Raw genomic sequence first — 21,960 nt, 5'->3', positions numbered from 1 at the left:
TTCCATTAAGGATTGTATACAGATGTGTCAAATCTGTACTTTTTTTATGGAAAACCAAATGGTGGCAGTATAATAAACATGGCAGCATTTCCATTAAAATCTCATTGTATCAAATTTTGGTCATTTCAAACAACACGTAATTTATAGCGATGAAGAGTCAGCAAGCCCAGTGTAGATTTAAACTCTCCCCTCACACCGGACTCTCTCCCCAGTAGAGCAGCCCCCTACAACTGCTTCTGTCTTTTAGAATGTGAACTTTGCAGGGTGTGCAGAAGGTGAGCAGTGCCAGGCTGTTTCAGACCAGCGTGTGGAAGGCGACATTCCAAAGGTCAGAGCCCCTCGCAGAGAATGCTCTGTAAGAAATAACGCTCTACACACACCGAAGTCCTGTTACTGCACAGTCACTTTAAAAGATGCTGATCCAGAAGCTGATGGCTGCTTCCCTACACAGTCACAGGTGTGAATCAATTTTAAAATATGCAAAATGACTGGGCCACAGTTTTGCTGACGAGTGAAGGATGCAGTATAACATGCTCTCAGGAGCTTCACTGTAACATGCCAATAGAGGGGGAAACTTCAATAAGACCCTTGTCTGAAGACCTCTCATGTTGCTTGCTTCATTGATGACCTGTGGTCATAGGCTTGGGATGAATGGGTGGGTAAGAGAATGAGGTAGAAGTGTGGGAAGGAAGGAACATGGTTGGCAGCATGGCTGCTGGGGAGACAAGGGAATGGTATTGTTGAGGGAAGGACACATTGCCGCCTTGGGTGTCTGGAGACATTAGGTCAAGTAGTCTGAGTCTGTGTTATTGGAGAGGTGGATGGATCACAGAGTTGTACAACTTGTGACTTGTTGGTGGCTGCATGTGCAAAAGAGATTGAGGTTCAAGTGAGGGTTTGGAGGGAGTACCATGAAGAACTGTGGGAAGTTGTCAACAAGTTCATGTTTCTCCTTTGAGAATGCTGCTGAACACCAGTTAACTACTTAGTTCAGTCCAAAACTTCCAAAAAGATCACAACAAAAACTTGAATCTGCTCATGAACACACATCATTTCACAGAATCATAAACTCGAAGGACTGGAAGGGACCTCAAGAGGTCTTTTAGTCTAGTCCTGTGCATTCAAGACATGACTAAGTATTATGTAGATCATCCCTGACAGGTGTTTGTCTAAGCTGCTCTTAAAAATCTCCCAAAATAGAGATTCCACAACCTCCCTAGGCAATTTATTCCAATGCTTAACTACCCTGAAGTTTTTTCTAATGTCCAACCTCAACCTCCCTTGCTGCAATTTAAGCCCATTGTTTGTTGTCCTATCCTCAGAGGTTAAGGATAACAATTTGTCTCCCTCCTTTTTGTAACAACCTTTTATGTAATTTAAAATTGTTATCTTGTCCTCCCCTCAGTGTTCTCTTTTCCTGACTAAACAAACCAATTTTTTTTCAATCTTCCCTCATATGTCATGTTTTCTAGAACTTTAATAATTTTTGTTGCTCTTCTCTGGACTTTCTCCAATTTGTCCACATATTTCTTATGTCCTTATTGAATTTCATCCTATTTCCTTCAAACCATTTCTCCAGTTTGTCAAGATCATTTTGAATTTTAACCTCATCCTGGAAAGCACTTACAACATCCCCCGGCTTAGTATCATCCACAAACTTTATAAGCATATTATCTATGACTTTATCTGAATCATTGATGAAGATATTGAACAGAACTGGACCCAGAACTGATCCCTGCAGGACCCCATTCAATATGTCCTTCCAGTTTGACTGTAAACCACTGATAACTACTCTCCGGGAATGGTTTTCCAACCAGTTATGTACCCACCTTATATTTCCCTAGCTTGTTTATGAGACGGTTGGAGCTGGGGCATGTAAAGGCCAACTGCCCCAAGAACCTCAACAGATTACAGTTCATTGCACCGGAATCACACCAAAGATCCGCAGGCCCAGATACCTCCCAGATACCCTTGGAGTGGAGGGAAACTGTGAGTGTGGGTGGGAAGAAGGTCACTGCATGGAGGGACACCGGAGCACAAGTGTCAGCTATCCATGCTTCCTTAGTGGACCCCAATTTAATCAACCCAGAGATCCAAGTGACGATTCAACTCTTCAAGTCCAACTCTTTCAATTTGCCTACAGCCAAGTTGCCTGTCCAGTACCAGGGCTGGTCAGGAACGTGGACTTTTGCAGTCTATGATGATTATCCCATCCCCATGCTGTTGGGGGAAGACTTGGCCAATCATGTGAAGTGGGCCAAGAGGGTGGGAATGGTCACCCGCAGCCAGGCTAAACAAGCCGTGAGGCCTAGCTCTATTCTGGAAACTTCTATCAGGACCCAGTCAGAGGTGATGGACCCGGACCCCAGGCCAATGTCTGCAAGAGGAGTAGTGGATCCAGTCCCAGAGACCCAGACGGAACCATTCCCAGAACCGGAACCAGCGGAACAACCAGCACCAGACCCATTGCCAGCACTGAATCCAGTACTTGCAACCTCAACACCAGAGGGCCCCACCGAACCTGAACCAGCAGCAGCCCATAACCCTACACAAGAGGCTCAGCCGGAGCCTGAACCCCAACATAGTGTCCCTGTGGAGAGTGGTTCACAGTCAACGGAAACAGCCCCATCCCCTACATCGCTTCCAGAGGGACCAAGCATAGGTCCACAATTCAGTGAGGAACTGATGTCTCCAGCATCAAGGGAACAGTTCCAGACCGAACAGGAAGCAGATGAAAGCCTCCAGAGAGCTTGGACAGCGGCACGGAGCAACCCACCGCCTCTCAGCTCTTCTAATCGATCCAGGTTTGTTGTAGAAAGAGGACTTTTATACAAGGAAACTCTTTCTGGTGGACACCAGGAAGACTGGCATCCTCAGAGACAGTTGGTAGTTCCAACTAAATACCGGGTCAAGCTCTTGAGCTTAGCCCATGATCATCCTAGTGGCCATGCTGGGGTGAACAGGACCAAAGACCGTTTGGGGGGGTCATTCCACTGGGAGGGAATTTGCAAGGATGTTTCTACCTATGTCCAGTCTTGTGAAGTATGCCAAAGAGTGGGAAAACCCCAAGACCAGGTCAAAGCCCCTCTCCAGCCACTCCCCATCATTGAATTTCCATTTCAGCGAGTAGCTGTGGATATTCTGGGTCCTTTTCCGAAAAAGACACCCAGAGGAAAGCAGTACATACTGACTTTCATGGATTTTGCCACCCGATGGCCGGAAGCAGTAGCTCTAAGCAACCCCAGGGCTAAAAGTGTGTGCCAGGCACTAGCAGACATTTTTGCCAGGGTAGGTTGGCCCTCCGACATCCTCACAGATGCAGGGACTAATTTCCTGGCGGGAACTATGGGAAACCTTTGGGAAGCTCATGGGGTAAATCACTTGGTTGCCACTCCTTACCACCATCAAACAAATGGCATGGTGGAGAAGTTTAATGGAACTTTGGGGGCCATGATACGTAAATTCGTAAATGAGCACTCCAATGATTGGGACCTAGTGCTGCAGCAGTTGCTCTTTGCCTACAGAGCTGTACCACATCCCAGTTTAGGGTTTTCCCCATTTGAACTTGTATATGGCCGTGAGGTTAAGGGGCCATTACAGTTGGTGAAGCAGCAATGAGAGGGATTTACACCTTCTCCAGGAACTAACATTCTGGACTTTGTAACCAGCCTACAAAACACCCTCCGAACCTCTTTAACCCTTGCTAAAGAAAACTTACAGGATGCTCAAAAAGAGCAAAAAGCCTGGTAGGATAAACATGCCAGAGAGCGTTCCTTCAAAGTAGGGGACCAGGTCATGATCTTAAAGGAGCTCCAGGCCCATAAAATGGAAGCATCGTGGGAAGGGCCATTCACGGTCCAGGAGCGCTTGGGAGCTGTTAATTATCTCATAGCATTCCCCACCTCCAACCGAAAGCGTAAGGTGTACCATATTAATTCTCTAAAGCCCTTTTATTCCAGAGAATTAAAGGTTTGTCAGTTTACAGCCAAGAGGAGACAATGCTGAGTGGCCTGAAGGTGTCTACTACGAAGGGAAAAGTGCTGGTGGTGTGGGAGAGGTGAACCTCTCCATGACCCTTGGGCGTATGCAGCGACAGCAGATCAAGGAGCTGTGCACTAGCTACGTTTTTCTCAGCAAAAAATTGTCTGAGAGGGAAAGCAACTGGTCAGTCAGTGAAAAAGAATGTTACACCATTGTCTACGCCCCGGAAAAGCTACGCCCATATGTTTGGGGACGGCGTTTCCACCTGCAAACCGACCATGCTGTGCTACAGTGGCTTCATACCGCCATGGGAAACAACAAAAAACTTATTCGGTGGAGTTTAGCTCTCCAAGATTTTGATTTCGACATCCAACACATCTCAGGAGCTTCTAACAAAATGGCTGATGCACTCTCCCGTGAAAGTTTCCCAGAATCCACTGGTTAAAATCCTCCTTGAGATGTGGAAAATATTGTTAGTCTTTATGTACTTGATAGTATATTTAGAGATGCATGTGTCTTATTAACTCTGTTTTTCCTAGAGCTCCAGGAAGAAATCCCAGCCAGTGTTTCACCCTATCTGAGATTTGGGGGGCATGTCATAAAAATAAAGGGAAGGGTAAAACACCTTTAAAATCCCTCCTGGCCAGAGGAAAAATCCTCTCACCTGTAAAGGGTTAAGAAGCTAAAGGTAACCTCGCTGGCACCTGACCAAAATGACCAATGAGGAGACAAGATACTTTCAAAAGCTGGGAGGAGGGGAATTGGTGAGGATTTTTACCAAATCTTCCCCAGGAAGTGGGGTTCAAGGGGTGGGAGGATTTTGGGGGGAAAGACGTGTCCAAACTACGTTTTTTCAGGAACCCAGATAAAGTTTGGTGGTGGCAGTGGAAATCCAAGGGCAAAGGGTAAAATAATTTGTACCTTGGGGAAGTTTTAACCTAAGCTGGTAAAAGTAAGCTTAGGAGGTTTTCATGCAGGTCCCCACATCTGTACCCTAGAGTTCAGAGTGGGGAAGGAACCTTGACAACTCATATCCAGCTTCTCGTCCACTGTAACCCCTATGTCCTTTTCTGCAGAACTGCTGCCTAGTCCCTAGTCTGTAGCGGTGCACGGGATTCTTCCATCCTAAGTGCAGGACTCTGCACTTGTCCTTGTTGAACCTCATCAGATTTCTTTTGGCCCAATCCTCCAATTTGTCTAGGTCCCTCTGTATCCTATCCCTACCCTCCAGCATATCTACCTCTCTTCCCAGTTTCGTGTCATCTGCAAACTTGCTGAGGGTGCAATCCACACCATCCTCCAGATCATTTATGAAGATATTGAACAAAACCGGCCCCAGGACTGACCCTTGGGGCACTCCACTTGATACCGGCTGCCAACTAGACATGGAGCCATTGATCACTACCCGTTGAGCCCGACAATCTAGCCAGCTTTCTATCCCCCTTTCCCAACCACTGCTGGTTTCTCAAGCCCAGAAATGGCACTGCATTGTGTGATGCTGCTCAGACAAAAGTTTCTGCAGGAACAGTTGCTTGATATCATCCTCTTCCTCATTCCCCAGCTGCTGCTGTAGCTGCATAAACCACTCTGTGATGCTTCAGCTGAAAGCCAAACCCACCTGGAACCAAGACCTCAGATAATGTCCCAAAAGCCTCTGTGTATTTGGAGTTGCCAGCTTCACAGTGTGGAGCATTGTTTTATCCATGCTGGTTGACAGCAGTCTGAAAATGATGCAAGCTCTCAAAGTGGCTCTAATACACCCATAAAGAGAAGTGCCATGGGACAGAGGGAGGAGAATCATGGGACTTTGGAGTTTGACCCCAAATCCTAGAATTCTACAAGCATCTGCGTGGCTTGAGCAATGTGCAGACAGAAAAATCCTAGAATGCACAGAGACTGGCAGTGAGGCAAAGGACCTTGGGATACCTGCCCAGAAAGCCATGAGCTCACTGGCACCAAGCCGCTGTCATGTGTACGCAGTTATATCAATTGAAACAGGAAACAGCTGTCCATGCACATGCTATCCCTGTGCCATACGTACTGTGCCCCAGATAGTGCAGTTCATCTCAGACATTTGTTCCTAGTAGACATTGTTTTTGCTAATGGCATGGAGAAACCAGCTGTCTTTCCATCATGAACTCTCCCTACTTCTGAGTTGAACTAGGGACAAACAGATTCAGAATCTCTCAGGATTATCTTCAGAATTTGGAAATTCCGTACTTAGCTGTGTGGTAGACATTTTACCCTGCTGACAGATCATTGCCTGCTTCTTTCAATTTCTGGACAAACATTGAACTCCAATCCACTTTGCCCACCTCCTTTTTTTCGCTCCCGAACGCGCAGAAGCATTTCCCCTATGGTCTCCACAGCAATCTGTTAGCTGCTAGTCAAAGATTCAGTGAGTTTTGTTTCCTGTTGGCTTACAAATCATAAATTAAAAGCACAGTGACTGTCAGCCCGGCAGAGTACAAGAATTGGGTTACAGTATCTATGAACAGTGGGGGTGGGGGACTGAGCTTTCAGTACTTTTGGTAAGTAAAGGGTTTTTCTTTTTCCCTTTGAACATTTTATTTAACCATTTCTATGCAATTTAGTTTCCTGGATTGTTAACAGCCGGCTTTGGTGGAAGTGTGGCTCATGCTTACAGCAGCACGTAGAGTTTCCATCTCTTCTCATTACCCCTGATGAGCGTTAGCTGTATGTGATACTTGTAAATACAGTTTTCTGTACTTTCCCGGACTATAGCATCTTGGGGGGTAGAAGTGAGAGAGAAAGGAAGGATCGACTCTGGAGGCATGGACCGTTCAGCCTATGATCGCTGTTTAATTGCATCAGAGTTGTTACAAGCTGTATCGCTCGTTCACCTCCCCCACATCCTGAGGAGTGAGCCCAGCTTCTGGTTTCAGGCTTCTGTAGGCAGCTTTACTCAGGCAGAACCAGTTCCCCACATCCTGTGTTTGCCTTCTGCAGTTTACCAGATGGGGCTGAGGTTCAAAAAAATCAACCCCCCACATAGCATACTACATATGAAACATTACATTAAACATACAATCAAACCCCACAAAATAGCCTGGCTGTATTGCATTCATACTAAACCTCCTTTGTGATTTTTAATGTATTTTTATGCTATATTTTGATTAACCACAACTGGGTTTCCAGAAATTTTGGGTAACTCTACTTAATTCATCTTCAACTCCCTACTTCAAATGAACTCAATTAAATTCTGCTGGCTAGTCTAATTAGCTCTTCAAGCTATACATGTGTGTATAGAGATACATACCTAGAGGCATCCCTCCTTAAATAATTAACCCATTAACCGGTTTCAATGATTACTTAAACAAGTCCCAAGAAACAGCAGAGAGAAGAGGGGTCAGCTCCATCTCTTTTCACTTGATGGCTAATGTGCTCTTAGCTGATCGAGAGGTTGTTACCCAGTCGGGACCTACCAAGAAGCAAGGGGGAGGTTGCTGGTAGACGGATCTAGTCACAGGCCGGGAGAGTTGAGGGAACTGAACTAAGGTAGCTTGAACCGTACAAGTTCTGAGTTACTGCAGCCTTTTGGCAGCAATAAAAAACAGAGATTAATCAACTCCCCTGCCATCACAGAGTATGGATTACCGAGCCCTGTGCAGCTGCCTTTTTTAACTTCAGGTACCGTTATATCACAATTCAACTTACAAAGCCCCCTTTACATGTTTATAAAGGAATCTCCTTGTGAGATTCTAAACCCCAGTGATTAGTCAATAATACCCAGTAAGGATGCCCTTGGAGTGCAATGAGGGGTCCTTCCACAATTACAATATCCACAGAGACCTAATGGTGAGAGACAGGGGGTCACCCGCAAGGCATACCAAGTTAGTCCGATGGTCAAGACCACGAGCACTCCTTTGTGTCTATGTCTACTATTTCCCCCCTGGAGGACATATTCCTCCCTCTATTGCAGAATTTATCAGTTACGAAAAGTAGAAATAATATACTACAGGCAAAGAAATAGAAAGGATTTCCATAAAACGGAAACTCTTTGTTTCCCTGTTTGATCCTCACCCTTGCTAGTGGAAAAATACCAGCAGTTCAAGATGGAGTTTAGGACCAGGTGACATGGTCACTTGCGTCTGTAGTGTCATGGCCGCTATGAGGCAGAGGCTGTTAGAGTGTCAACAGGAAGACTACGCTCTTTCACAGTCCATTGTCCTTGCAGATGGGCCATCAGCCCTGTCTGACTTTTTCTTCGTTGTACCTGAAGGGTTAGCTGTGGGTGTCACCCAAAGTAGCACATTTGAAATACAGATACATAGTCAATATACCTAACTTCAGATACAAAAATGATGCATGTGTATGTAACCTTTGGGTGGGCTAGAGTTCACTTCATTGCCCTTCTCCAGTGCCTAAAAGAAACTCCAACTCCTACAGAAAAGTAGCTGGAGACCCAGAGTTCAGTCTCAGGATTTTCAGCAAGGATTGCACAGGGTCAACCTCCCCACATTCAAGTCCTGAAAGGAACTAAAGAAATGAATTTAATTAAATAACTTTATAAAAACTTCTGATGAAGAAACAAATAATACTAATTTTTACAGCATGACTATTTTATAACCCACAGACATTATCTTCAGAAAACAAACTAAAATCTGAACAGTTCAGTCCCCACAGAAACACACAGTGAGAAGAAACTGAGAGCCCCAAAAGCTTAGGTTTAGTTCACCTGAGTCTCAGTTAGAGTCTTTGATCACCAAATCTGTACAGTCTGCTGAGTCTCAAACAGAATCTTCTACTGGAATCCACGTAGGGTCTTCCTCTTCCTCTGCTGAAATCACAGCTAACGCTAACAGCTAACGGATTAACCAACTACTAGGTTAAGTGTATAGATTGTGAAAAAAACGGTCATAAGAAAATACAAAAATGGAGAATAACAAAATATAAATGACTCTTTCCCCATTACTACATTTAAAGCAGAGTTGGTGAATCACACTAGTTGAGAAAGTAACTAGAACCATTTGGCTAAAATCAAAACAACATTCAATGCATATAATTAAAATAGAAGAAGTTATTTTCCCCTCCCAGTTTCTCATTGCTATCATTTCCCCTCCCAGTTTCTCCTTGCTATCAAGATTCGCGATGTGACGGAGAGACTGCCGAGACTCATCAAGCCCTCGGATCGCTACCCCTTCCTGCTTCTCCACGTGGGCACCAATGACACTGCCAAGAATGACCTTGAGCGGATCACTGCGGACTACGTGGCTCTGGGAAGAAGGATAAAGGAGTTTGAGGCGCAAGTGGTGTTCTCATCCATCCTCCCCATGGAAGGAAAAGGCCAGGGTAGGGACCGTCGAATCGTGGAAGTTAACGAATGGCTACGCAGGTGGTGTCGGAGAGAAGGCTTTGGATTCTTTGACCATGGGATGGTGTTCCATGAAGGAGGAGTGCTGGGCAGAGACGGGCTCCACCTAACGAAGAGAGGGAAGAGCATCTTTGTGAGCAGGCTGGCTAACCTAGTGAGGAGGGCTTTAAACTAGGTTCACCGGGGGAAGGAGACCAAAGCCCCTAGGTAAGTGGGCAAGCAGGATACTGGGAGGAAGCACAGGCAGGAACGTCTGTGAGGGGAGGGCTCCTACCTCATACTGAGAATGGGGGGTGATCAGCAGGTTATCTCAAGTGCCTATATACAGATGCACAAAGCCTTGGAAACAAGCAGGGAGAACTGGAAGTCCTGGCAAAGTCAAGGAATTATGATGTGATTGGAATAACAGAGACTTGGTGGGATAACTCACATGACTGGAGTACTGTCATGGATGGTTATAAACTGTTCAGGAAGGACAGGCAGGGCAGAAAAGGTGGGGGAGTAGCACTGTGTGTAAGGGAGCAGTATGACTGCTCAGAGCTCCGGTATGAAACTGCAGAAAAACCTGAGTGTCTCTGGATTAAGTTTAGAAGTGTGAGCAACAAGAGTGATGTAGTGGTGGGAGTCTGCTATAGACCACTGGACCAGGGGGATGAGGTGGATGAGGCTTTCTTCTGGCAACTCGCAGAAGCTACTAGATCGCATGCCCTGGTTCTCATGGGTGATTTTAATCTTCCTGATATCTGCTGGGAGAGCAATACAGCGGTGCACAGACAATCCAGGAAGTTTTTGGAAAATGTAGGGGACAATTTCCTGGTGCAAGTGCTGGAGGAGCCAACTAGGGAGAGAGCTTTTCTTGACCTGCTGCTCACAAACTGGGAAGAATTAGTAGGGGAAGCAAAAGTGGATGGGAATCTGGGAAGCAGTGACCATGAGATGGTCGAGTTCAGGATCCTGACACAGGGAAGAAAGGTAAGCAGCAGAATACGGACCCTGGACTTCAGGAAAGCGGACTTCGACTCCCTCAGGGAACTGATGGGTAGGATCCTCTGGGGGAATAACATGAGGGGAAAAGGAGTCCAGGAGAGCTGGCTGTATTTCAAAGAATCCTTATTGAGGTTACAGGGACAAACCATCCCGATGTGTCAAAAGAATAGTAAATATGACAGGCGACCAGCTTGGCTTAACAGTGAAATCTTTGCTGATCTTAAACATAAAAAAGAAGCTTACAAGAAGTGGAAGATTGGACAAATGACCAGGGAAGAGTATAAAAATATTGCTTGGGCATGTAGGAATGAAATCAGGAAGGCCAAATCGCACCTGGAGCTGCAGCTAGCAAGAGATGTCAAGAGTAACAAGAAGAGTTTCTTCAGGTATGTTAGCAACAAGAAGAAAGCCAAGGAAAGTGTGGGCCCCTTACTGAATGAGGGAGGCAACCTAGTGACAGAGGATGTGGAAAAAGCTAATGTGCTCAATGCTTTTTTTGCCTCTGTCTTCACGAACAAGGTCAGCTCCCAGACTGCTGCGCTGGGCAACACAGCATGGGGAGTAGGTGGCCAGCCCTCTGTGGAGAAAGAAGTGGTTCGGGACTATTTAGAAAAGCTGGACGTGCACAAGTCCATGGGGCCGGATGCGTTGCATCCGAGAGTGCTAAAGGAGTTGGCGGCTGTGATTGCATAGCCATTGGCCATTATATTTGAAAACTCATGGTGATTGGGGGAAGTCCCGGACGACTGGAAAAAGGCTGATGTAGTGCCCATCTTTAAAAAAGGGAAGAAGGAGGATCCTGGGAACTACAGGCCAGTCAGCCTCACCTCAGTCTCTGGAAAAATCATGGAGCAGGTCCTCAAGGAATCAATTGTGAAGCACTTAGAGGAGAGGAAAGTGATCAGGAACAGTCAGCATGGAATCACCAAGGGAAGGTCATGCCTGACTAATCTAATTGCCTTCTATGATGAGATTACTGGTTCTGTGGATGAAGGGAAAGCAGTCGATGTATTGTTTCTTGACTTTAGCAAAGCTTTTGACACGGTCTCCCACAGTATTCTTGCCAGCAAGTTAAAGAAGTATGGGCTGGATGAATGGACTATAAGGTGGATAGAAAGTTGGCTAGATTGTCGGGCTCAATGGGTAGTGATCAATGGCTCCATGTCTAGTTGGCAGCCGGTATCAAGTGGAGTGCCCCAAGGGTCGGTCCTGGGGCCGGTTTTGTTCAATATCTTCATAAATGATCTGGAGGATGGTGTGGATTGCACTCTCAGCAAGTTTGTGGATGAGACTAAACTGGGAGGAGAGGTAGATACCCTGGAGGGTAAGGATAGGATACAGAGGGACCTAGACAAATTGGAGGATTGGGCCAAAAGAAATCTGACGAGGTTCAATAAAGATAAGTGCAGGGTCCTGCACTTAGGACGGAAGAACCCAATGCATCGCTACAGAGTAGGGACCGAATGGCTAGGCAGCAGTTCTGTGGAAAAGGACCTAGGGGTGACAGTGGACGAGAAGCTGGATATGAGTCAGCAGTGTGCCCTTGTTGCCAAGAAGGCTAATGGCATTTTGGGCTGTATAAGTAGGGGCATAGCCAGCAGATCGAGGGACGTGATCGTTCCCCTCTATTCGACATTGGTGAGGCCTCATCTGGAGTACTGTGTCCAGTTTTGGGCCCCACACTACAAGAAGGATGTGGTTAAATTGGAGAGAGTCCAGCAAAGGGCAACAAAAATGATTAGGGGTCTGGAACACATGACTTATGAGGAGAGGCTGAGGGAACTGGGATTGTTTAGTGTGCAGAAGAGAAGAATGAGGGGGGATTTGATAGCTGCTTTCAACTACCTGAGAGGTGGTTCCAGAGAGGATGGTTCTAGACTATTCTCAGTGGTAGAAGAGGACAGGACAAGGAGTAATGGTCTCAAGTTGCAGTGGGGGAGGTTTAGGTTGGATATTAGGAAAAACTTTTTCACTAGGAGGGTGGTGAAACACTGAAATGCATTACCTAGGGAGGTGGTAGAATCTCCTTCCTTAGAAGTTTTTAAGGTCAGGCTTGACAAAGCCCTAGCTGGGATGATTCAGTTGGGGATTGGTCCTGCTTTGAGCAGGGGGTTGGACTAGATGACCTCCTGAGGTCCCTTCCAAGCCTGATATTCTATGATTCTATGATTCTATGAATTCTAACGTCAGTACTGGACAAATTAGTTGAAACAATAGTAAAGAATAAAATTGTCAGACACATAGAAGAACAAATTGTTGGGCAAAAGTCAACATGGTTTCTGTAAAGGGAAATCATGTCTTACTAATCTATTAGAGTTCTTTGAAGGGGTCAATAAACATGGGGACAAGGGGGATCCAGTGGACATACTGTACTTAGATTTCCAGAAAGCCTTTGACGAGGTCCGTCACCAAAGGCTCTTACATAAATTAAGCTGTCATGGGATAAGAGACAGGGAACAAAGGAATAAATGGTAAATTTTCAGAATGGAGAGGGGTAACTAGTGGTGTTCCCCTAAGGTCAGTCCTAGGACCAATCCTATTCAACTTATTCGTAAATGATCTGGAGAAAGGGGTAAACAGTGAGGTGGCAAAGTTTGCAGATGACACTAAATTGCTCAAGATAGTTAAGACCAAAGCAGACTGTGAAGAACTTCAAAAAGATCTCACAAAACTAAGTGATTGGGCAACAAAATGGCAAATGAAATTTAATGTGGATAAATGTAAAGTAATGCACATTGGAAAAAATAACCCCAACTATACATACAATATGATGGGGGCTAATTTAGCTACAACTAATCAGGAAAAAGATTTTGGAGTCATCGTGGATAGTTCTCTGAAGACGTCCACGCAGTGTGCAGCAGCAATGAAAAAAGCAAACAGGATGTTAGGAATCATTAAAAAAAGGTATAGAGAATAGGACGGAGAATTTCTTATTGCCCTTATATAAATCCATGGTACACCCACATCTTGAATACTGCTTACAGATGTGGTCTCCTCATCTCAAAAAAGATATACTAGTATTAGAAAAGGTTCAGAGAAGGGCAACTCAAATGATTAGAGGTTTGGAATGAGTCCCATATGAGGAGAAATTAAAGAGGCTAGGACTTTTCAGCTTGGAAAAGAGGAGACTAAGGGGGGTTATAAAATCATGAGTGGTGTGGAGAAAGTGAATAAGGAAAAGTTATTTACTTGTTCCTATAATATAAGAACTAGGGGCCACCAAATTAAATTAATGGGCAGCAGGTTTATAACAAATAAAAGGAAGTTCTTCTTCACACAGCATACAGTCAACCTGTGGAACTCCTTGCCTGAGGAGGTTGTGAAGTTTAGGACTATAACAGGGTTTAAAAGAGAACTGGATAAGTTCATGGAGGTTAAGTCCATTAATGGCTATTAGCCAGGATGGGTAAGGAATGGTGACCCTAGCCTCTGTTTATCAGAGGGTGGTGACGCATGGCAGGAGAGAGATCACTTGATCATTACCTGCTAGGTTCACTCACTCCGGGGCACCTGGCATTGGCCACTGTCGGTAGACAGGATACTGGGCTGGATGGACCTTTGGTCTGACCCAGTACGGCCTTTCTTATGTTCTTATATTCATCAAACAGTGAAATCAACTGCATTGAATCAGCACAGTGAGGTGATATGACCACATCCCTGCCCTGCCTAAGGAGAAACACCCAACCAGATGATATCCCTGACCAAAAAGTTAACCAGGGTTCAAGCAATAGCTGTCACAGTTGACCTGTCAGCCAAAGCCTCCATTTGTGACTGACCAGCCATCTAGTGTTCCAAAGACAGCAACAAAAGCCATATTTCCCTCACCTTTACTAGCCTCTCTCTCCTCCACCGTGTGTCTGTTTGTAAGAACATAATAAGTGAATGCCCTTCTCACATCAGGACTAAGAGTAAAATTAGCCTTTTCCTTTTCATCAAAAGAAAGGTTATTCTAAAAATCAGGGTCCGAACTAGGCATTTTAGCACCCAGGATGCAAAGCCACGGGGGCAGATAAAATGGATTGGTGGGGAGCACACGCGGTCATGTGCCCCTCCCTAGATTTCTGCTGCCAATGTCGGGGGGGAGGCATGTGACCCCATGTGCTTCCCCATGCCATTTTCCCCATTTTAGCACCCCTGTGGCTTTGCTCCCTGGGCAGCTGCCCTGCTCACCCTGCCCTGGTTAAGACGGTGCTAAAAATAAGAAACTCTAATATTTGTCTCCAAAAGCAGAGGGACTTTATGCAAAAAAATAGTTAGAACCTATTAATCAATCAACTACAGTTTCAATATAAGTGCCTGCTTTCATTTTCTGTTCTTTCTTGTATTCAATCAATACATTTTCAACTTAAATAAATGCTTTTAAGTCTTTGCCAAGTAACCAGGTAAAACCAAGGACTCTGTCTGAGACCACAAATGAGTATTTCACTATTTTGACATTGGACAATGACAAAATTTATAAACTCCTTTCACCTCAGGCCCTATATAAAAGATCTACCCCCAGAATATCCCATAGCCCAGGGTTGCATTGTGGGTAAGCATCCCAGAGTCCTCTGCACCACAATTAAGAGCATTACCTTGGGGGAAATTGTGTCTATATATTCTGGGATACCCACACTCATCTCAGGAATTGTGGGGTTTTGGGGTCAAATAACAATTCCCTCTGTTCTATCCTGTAATTATAATCTATCCTCCTCCATGCCATTTATGAACTCTCCACCCCAAGTATGGATGTGGCACAGAGGAATGTAGTGCTCTTTTCCACTGTAAGTTCATGGCGCACAATAATGTTGATTTGCAAGGACTTGACACTCAGATTCAACTGAGGATGGCTTGACAGAAACGCAGAAGCTGCACTGTTACACCTATTCATGGAATAACTGTACTAGGGAAGAGGGGAGTGTGCTGGTTTCTGGATCATCATCCAAATCTGAGACAACCGGCAGTGGCTCTAGAACTTTCACATGTGGAAATCCATATTCCTGCAGTTGTGTGCCGTGCTCACCCTGGCCCTACAGTGCACAAAAATGAGAGCTGGTGAAATATGTGACAATCACCGTATAAAAGCATGCAACCCCAGATTGCTATTGCTTAGTGGAATATCAATTTGGCACCGGGGGAAAAAAAACAACAGTGGGTGTGGTTGTCATCTAGTCATTAAGGTGATGAAGTATGTCTTGTTGTTATGGGTTGTCATAAATATAAAGGGAAGGGTGACAGCCTTTGTGTGTGCAGTATTATGGAATCACTCCTGGCCAGATGTACTGAGGGGGTTAAGAAGCTTAAATAAACTGGTTGGCACCTGACCAAAAGGACCAATAAGGAAAGATGATACTTTCAAATCCGGAGGGATGGGACGTTTTGTTTGTGCTCTCTTTGTTTGTTCCCTATCTGAATAGAGAGAAAGAGAGACCAAGCAGGTAAATAACCTCTTGAAAAGATACCTGAAATGATACATCAAAAAATTACAGAAATTGTAAGTAAAGGCAAGGAAATGCATTAGATTATCTTATGTTTTAGCTTGTGAATTTTCCCTATGCTAAGAGGGAGGTTTATTCCTGTTTTTTGTAACTTTGAAGCTGAGTCTAGAGGGGAATCTTCTGTGTTTAAATCTTTTTATTTCCCTGTAAAGTTACATTCCATCCTGATTTTGCAGGTGTGATTCCTTTACTTTTTTCTTTAAATAAAGTTCTTCCTTTAAGTACCTGTTTTATTTTCAGTGTCCTAGAGACAAAGGGTCTGTTCGGTACTCACATTATTCTCAAGCCTCCCCAGAAAAGGGAGTGAAGGGGCTTGGGGGAATATTTTGGGGGAACAGGGACTCCAAGTGATCCTTTTCCTGAATTTTTGTGTAAATCACTTGGTGGTGGCAGCAATACCGTCCAAGGGTAAGGAAAGGAATTGTACCTTGGGGAAGTTTTAACCTAAGCTGGTAGAATATAAGTTTAGGGGGTCTTTCATGTGTGTCTCTACATCTGTACCCCAGAGTTCAGAGTGGGGAGGGAACCCTGACATGGGTCATCAGACTGGGCAATGTGCAGGAAATAATAGATGGATTCCTTGACTATGCTGCCACAATAGATGGAGGACATTTTTTGCCTTTCCCCCACTTCCCGCTTAGTCCCAGAATATATACACCAAAAGGGACACCTGGTGGTGGTTATGCAGGCCTTGGTGAATCCCTGTGGACATTTTCACTGCAGAAGAGTCCACGATGACTGGGTTTTCAGAAATGAAGGACTTTTTTGACTAGCTGAGAGCAGAGACTTTTTCAGAGATTATAAAGCCAGAAGGGACCATTAGCTCATCTATTCAGACCTCCTGCATAACACAGGCCAGAGAACTTTATCCAGTTATCATTAGATCGAGCCCCATGATTTGTGTTTGGCTAAACAATCTCTTCCAGAACAGTCTGCAGTCGTTATCTGAAGACACCAAGAGATGGAGCCTCCACCATCTCCCTGGGTAGTTTGTTCCAATGGTTAATCACCTTCATTGTTAGAAATTAGTGCTGGATTTCTATTTTGAATTGCTTTGGCTTTAACTTTCAGCCACTGGTGCTTGTCGTGCCTTTCTCTGTCAGAGTAAAGTGCCCTTTAGTATCCAGTACTTTCTCCAACTGAATATACTTGTACCCTGTAATGAAGGCATCTCTTGATCTTCTTGTTTATAAGCTAAACAGACTGACCTGCTTTAGTGTCTCCCTCTAAAGCATTTATTCCAGCCCACTAATCATTTGTGTGTGTGTATTTTTTCTGTACATCGTGCTGCTTATTTCCAAATGCAGAACAGAAATCTTTATTGAACACTTCTCCCTTTTCTGCATCATTTTGAGAATTTTACCTTCTCTATCAAGCAATAAGCCTGTATCATTGTTAGGATTTCTTTTGTTCCTGATATATTTAAAAAAAACTCTTTATGGTCCTTAGCGCTGCCAGCCATGTGCTTTTTCCTAATGTCTTTGCCTTCCGTAGAAATGTTTTACTCTTCATAACTTCCAGTGTATAGATATTGCTGTTTACTTCTCCTTCTCCCCTTTTTGTTATACATGCTTTTTATACTTCTTACCAGACCATCTAATTGACATTAATTGGGTTTCTGTACCAAACATGATTCTAGGTGACCCTGTCTATCCTTTGTTTCCCTGGCTTATAATGTTAGGAAGTGGGGAATGGGCAGTCAGGGCTAGTGGTGAGAGCAGGAGTCAGGCCTAGAGGTTGGAGCAGAAGTTGGGAAATAGAACCAAAGGTCAGAAGCTGGATGCCAGAGCCACGGATCAAACCAGAACAAGAACAAGAGCTATGAATCAGAACTGAGAATCTGAATGGGAGTCAGAGGCTGAATACCCGAGTCAAGGGTCAAACCAGGACCAGAGCCAGGCACTAAAGCAGAGAGTCAGAACTGGAGTACCTGCAATTCAGAGAAGGCAGGAACAGAAGTGGGTCCAAGGCAGGAGCAGGGCTGGGACAAGGCAGGGTCTGTCTCAGCTATAGGTCAGGCATCCACTTTGCTTCCTGGAACTCCCTCCATGCTTGAATAGTGCACCGGGATCCATCAGAGGTCACTTGGGTCTTCTGTGGGGGGCCCTGCCTGTGGTGCCTAGTCTCCCAAGGTTTATAGTGCATTGACCATGGCTCTCTCAGGGCAATTAGGTGGTGCCATGGAAGCACCAATCACCTGGAGCCCTGCAGACCTGCATTTCTAGCCCACTGGCTCCTTACAGAAGCAAACAAGCAAGGGTTTATGTTCCAGCAGAGCAGTGGCAGACTGAATGGAGGGTGAGCCTTTTGCAGCTTGAAGGGCAAGTGGAGCGGTCTTATGTTAAAGCTCTGTCTCAGCAAGGAGAACCTTTCCAGTTACTGCTGGGTGCTGTGCCTCGCATATCTGTGTGGTGAACCAATGGAAATGTCAGAGCTTCTCAAAGAAAAGGTCACAAGACTCCTTTATATTGGAAGGTGCTAGGGTTGCTACCAGCCCCCTCATAATACATATTACAAATGCAATTTATAGTATCCTGGTCTATGTTTTACAAAACAATGGTCCAATCCTGCAAACGCTTACTACCAGACAGAATGCTTACTGCTGAACATGAGTCCAGTTGAAGTCAATAGGACTATATCTACATAAGAACATAAGATCAGCCACACTGGGTCAGATCGAAGGTCATCCAGCCCAGTATCCTGTCGACCGACAGTGACCAATGCACTAGATGCGGTAGTAAGTGATTACACGACTGACACCTAAAATCTGAATTATTTGGGAAGCCTTAATTTTGGGAGACATGCTAGATGGCTGATGCTGCCAGTAGTAAAATGTCTTTGGAGTTACTAAATCTCTTCTCTACCAAAAGAAGTGCACTCACAGGATAGTTCTGTAATATTCTCATTCTGAAGGATAAGATGAATTTCACAGAACTGAAAATTTGTGGTGATCAGCAGCTGATTATATCTGTTATGTTCAAACAGCACCCAACCCCTACCAGTAATGGAGTTACGTGATGCTTTCCAAAGGAACAATTCCCCAAAACTGAAAGTAATGAGCAAAATGTGTGGGAAGGAAAAATCTGAACAAAAATTGGGAGATATTTAACAAGTACTAGATGCCCAGAAAAACATAGCTCCATAACTGCAGACCAGGTTCACTGCAGTTAGAAAACCAGCTTGGTTAGGAGGCAAAGAGAAGGAATTACATCTATATGTAGCCCCCACCCTGCTTAGCAAGGGAGCTGTGTCCCACGACAGGTTGTTGGCTTGCCCCAGGCAGTTGAAGGGAAGGGGAGACATGACTCCCACCCCAGTCACCCTGGCAACCCTCCTCCCTCAATTAATGGGAGGAGGGGAGACAACAGAAGTCCCCGGCAGCCCATTAGAGGGCAGAAGACAGACACGCTGCAATCAGTCTGTGACGCTGTGGGCCAGGAAGCAGCATGAGAATGATTCTCAGGCTGGTAGTTAGGGCATTCATCTCAGCTGTTGGTGACCAAAGTTCAAGTCGCTGCTCCAATGGCTCTTTATTTATGAAAAATCGAGGAGGTTCAGGACGAAAGAGTGAAAAAGTCCCCGAGACCAGTGATGTCAGCCAATATACCGGAATATCTAGTGGCTAGAGAACTCTCATGCAACAGGGAAGACTCAAGTTCAAATCCCTTCTCCTCATCAGCCAGAACAGGGGTTTCCCACCTCCCAGGGGAGTGCCCCAACCACTGTGCTAAAGCATATAAGAGCATATAAGAGATCACCCACCATCGTCTTTCCCTCCAGCTGTGAATTTTCACTAGGCTTCTGTCAAAATACCTGAAAAATCAAAGCAAAAATTTTCAGGTAGACAAATTTGAAACTTTGTTTTGTTTTGACTCAGAAAATTCTTCAACTATTCAATGTGCTGAAAACTTTAAAAAAATGTCTGGGGTCAACCCGAACATGACATTTTTCTAAGCTGTCAGTGATCCAAAAAGTCCATTCTTTGTCAGATCTATTAGCAGCTATAAACTCCCAACATTTCACATCAGAACCATTAGTCTCATGTCACTATTACAAGGTGTACAAATTATACGGGGGGAGGGGCTCTTAAGCAACATAAGCTGTCATGGGATGAGGGAAGTACCTCACATGGACTGGTAACTGGTTAAAAGATAGGACATAAAGGGTAGGAATAAATGGTCAAATGTAGAGAGGTAAATAGTGGTGTCCCCTACTGGGACCAGTGCTATTCAACATATTCATAATTGATCTGGAAAAAGGGGCTAACAGTGAGGTGGCAAAATCTGCAGATGATACAAAATTATTCAAGATAGTTAAGTCCAAAGCTGTCTGTGAAAAGTTACAAAGGGATCTCACAAAACTGGGTGACTGGGCAACAAAATGGCAAATGCAATTCAATGTTGATAAATGCAAATAATGCACCTTGGAAAACAGAATCCCAACTATACATATACAATGATGGGGTCTAAATTAGCTGCAATCACTCAAGAGAGAGATCTTGGAGTCATTGTGGATAGTTCTCTGAAAACATCAACTCAATGTGCAGCGGCAGTCAAAAAAAAAACAGAATGCTGGTAATCATTAAGAAAGGGATAGATAATGAGACAGAAAATATCATGTTGTCTCTGTATAAATCCATGGTATGCCCACATCTTGAATACTGTGTGCAGATGTGGTTGCCCCATCTCTAAAAAGATATATTGGAATTGGAAAATTTCAGAATAGGGCTACAAAAATTATTAGGGTTTACGGAACAGCTTCCATATGGGGAGAAATTAATGAGACTTGGACTTTTCAGTTTGTAAAAGAGACGGCGAAGATGGGATATGATAGAGGTCTATGAAATCATGACTGGTGTGGAGAAAGTAGAGAAGGAAGTGTTATTTACTCCTTCACATAACACATGAACTAGGGGTCACCAAATGAAATTAATAGGCAGTAAGTTTAAAACAAACAAAAGGAAGTATTTCTTCACACAGCACACAGTCAACCTGTGGAAATCTTTGCCAGAGGATGTTGTGAAGGCCAAGACTCTAACAGTGTTCAAAAAGGAACTACATACATTCATGGAGGATAGGTCCATCAATGGCTATTAGCCAGGTTGGGCAGAGATGGTGTCCCTAACCTCTGTTTGCCGGAGCTGGGAATGGACGACAGGGGATGGATCACCTGATGATTCCATGTTCTGTTCATTCCCTCTGGGGCACCTGGCACTGGCCACTGTCAGAAGACAGGACACTGGGCTAGATGGATTATTGGTCTGACCCAGTGTGGCTGTTCTTGTGTTCAGGTTTCCCCTCTGTAAAAGGGGATTAATGATGCTTCCCTCTTTGAGATCTGAAGAAAAGAGGTAGCTATTATCATTATTACCTGGCCACCATGGCATCTCAGCTGCACACCACATGATAATTACAGCTGCCTCAATAACCACTGCTCCCTACCAACAATACTTCTCTTTCTGTTAAAAAAAAACACCCCAGGACATTCACTGACAAAAACCATCATTCGTACAGTGAAAATTGACCAGTGGTCTGTTGTGCCCTTCTAGAACACTGAGTTTAGCATAACTCAAGCTTATGAAATCCAGGAAACACAGAGTTACATGCCCATGCAGGATACATGCTCGTGCAATCTCAACTCTCCCCTCTATGAGTGAGGCCCCAATACACTCATAACACATATTTGCACGCTGCTTTTGCCCTGTACTGAACAGGAGCTACATACACCTGCCCGGCACTCACACACTTAGCGTACTCCACAGAAAGAACATCACAGCTGCTAAATTTTAAAACCCTTTCACCCTTGTGCACACAATGTCATCTCACCCTGTACTGTCACTTACCCTTCACTGAACAGACAGACCACAATCTTCTCCCAGCTCACGGTGGCTAACCTCCATGAGCTTGATTATATTACATACTAAAAGAAGACATGTATGGCTGTAGGGGCAGGGACTGCCTTCTTACTGCATATTTGCAGAACATCCAGCACAATAAGGCCCTAATGCAGGGGTGGGCAAACTACGGCCCGCGGGACTGTCCTGCCCGGCCCCTGAGCTCCCGGCTGGGGAGGCTAGCCCCCGGCCCCACCCCTGCTGTCCCCCGCAGCCTCACCTTGCCACGCCGCCAGCGCTCTTGGCAGCGTAGCGGCATGGCTGGCTCCGGCCGGGGGGCGCGGCTC

This window comes from Natator depressus, chromosome 2 (genome assembly GCF_965152275.1).
Source record: "Natator depressus isolate rNatDep1 chromosome 2, rNatDep2.hap1, whole genome shotgun sequence".
Classification (NCBI taxonomy): Eukaryota; Metazoa; Chordata; order Testudines; family Cheloniidae; genus Natator; species Natator depressus.
Note: the sequence above shows the minus strand (reverse complement) of the source record.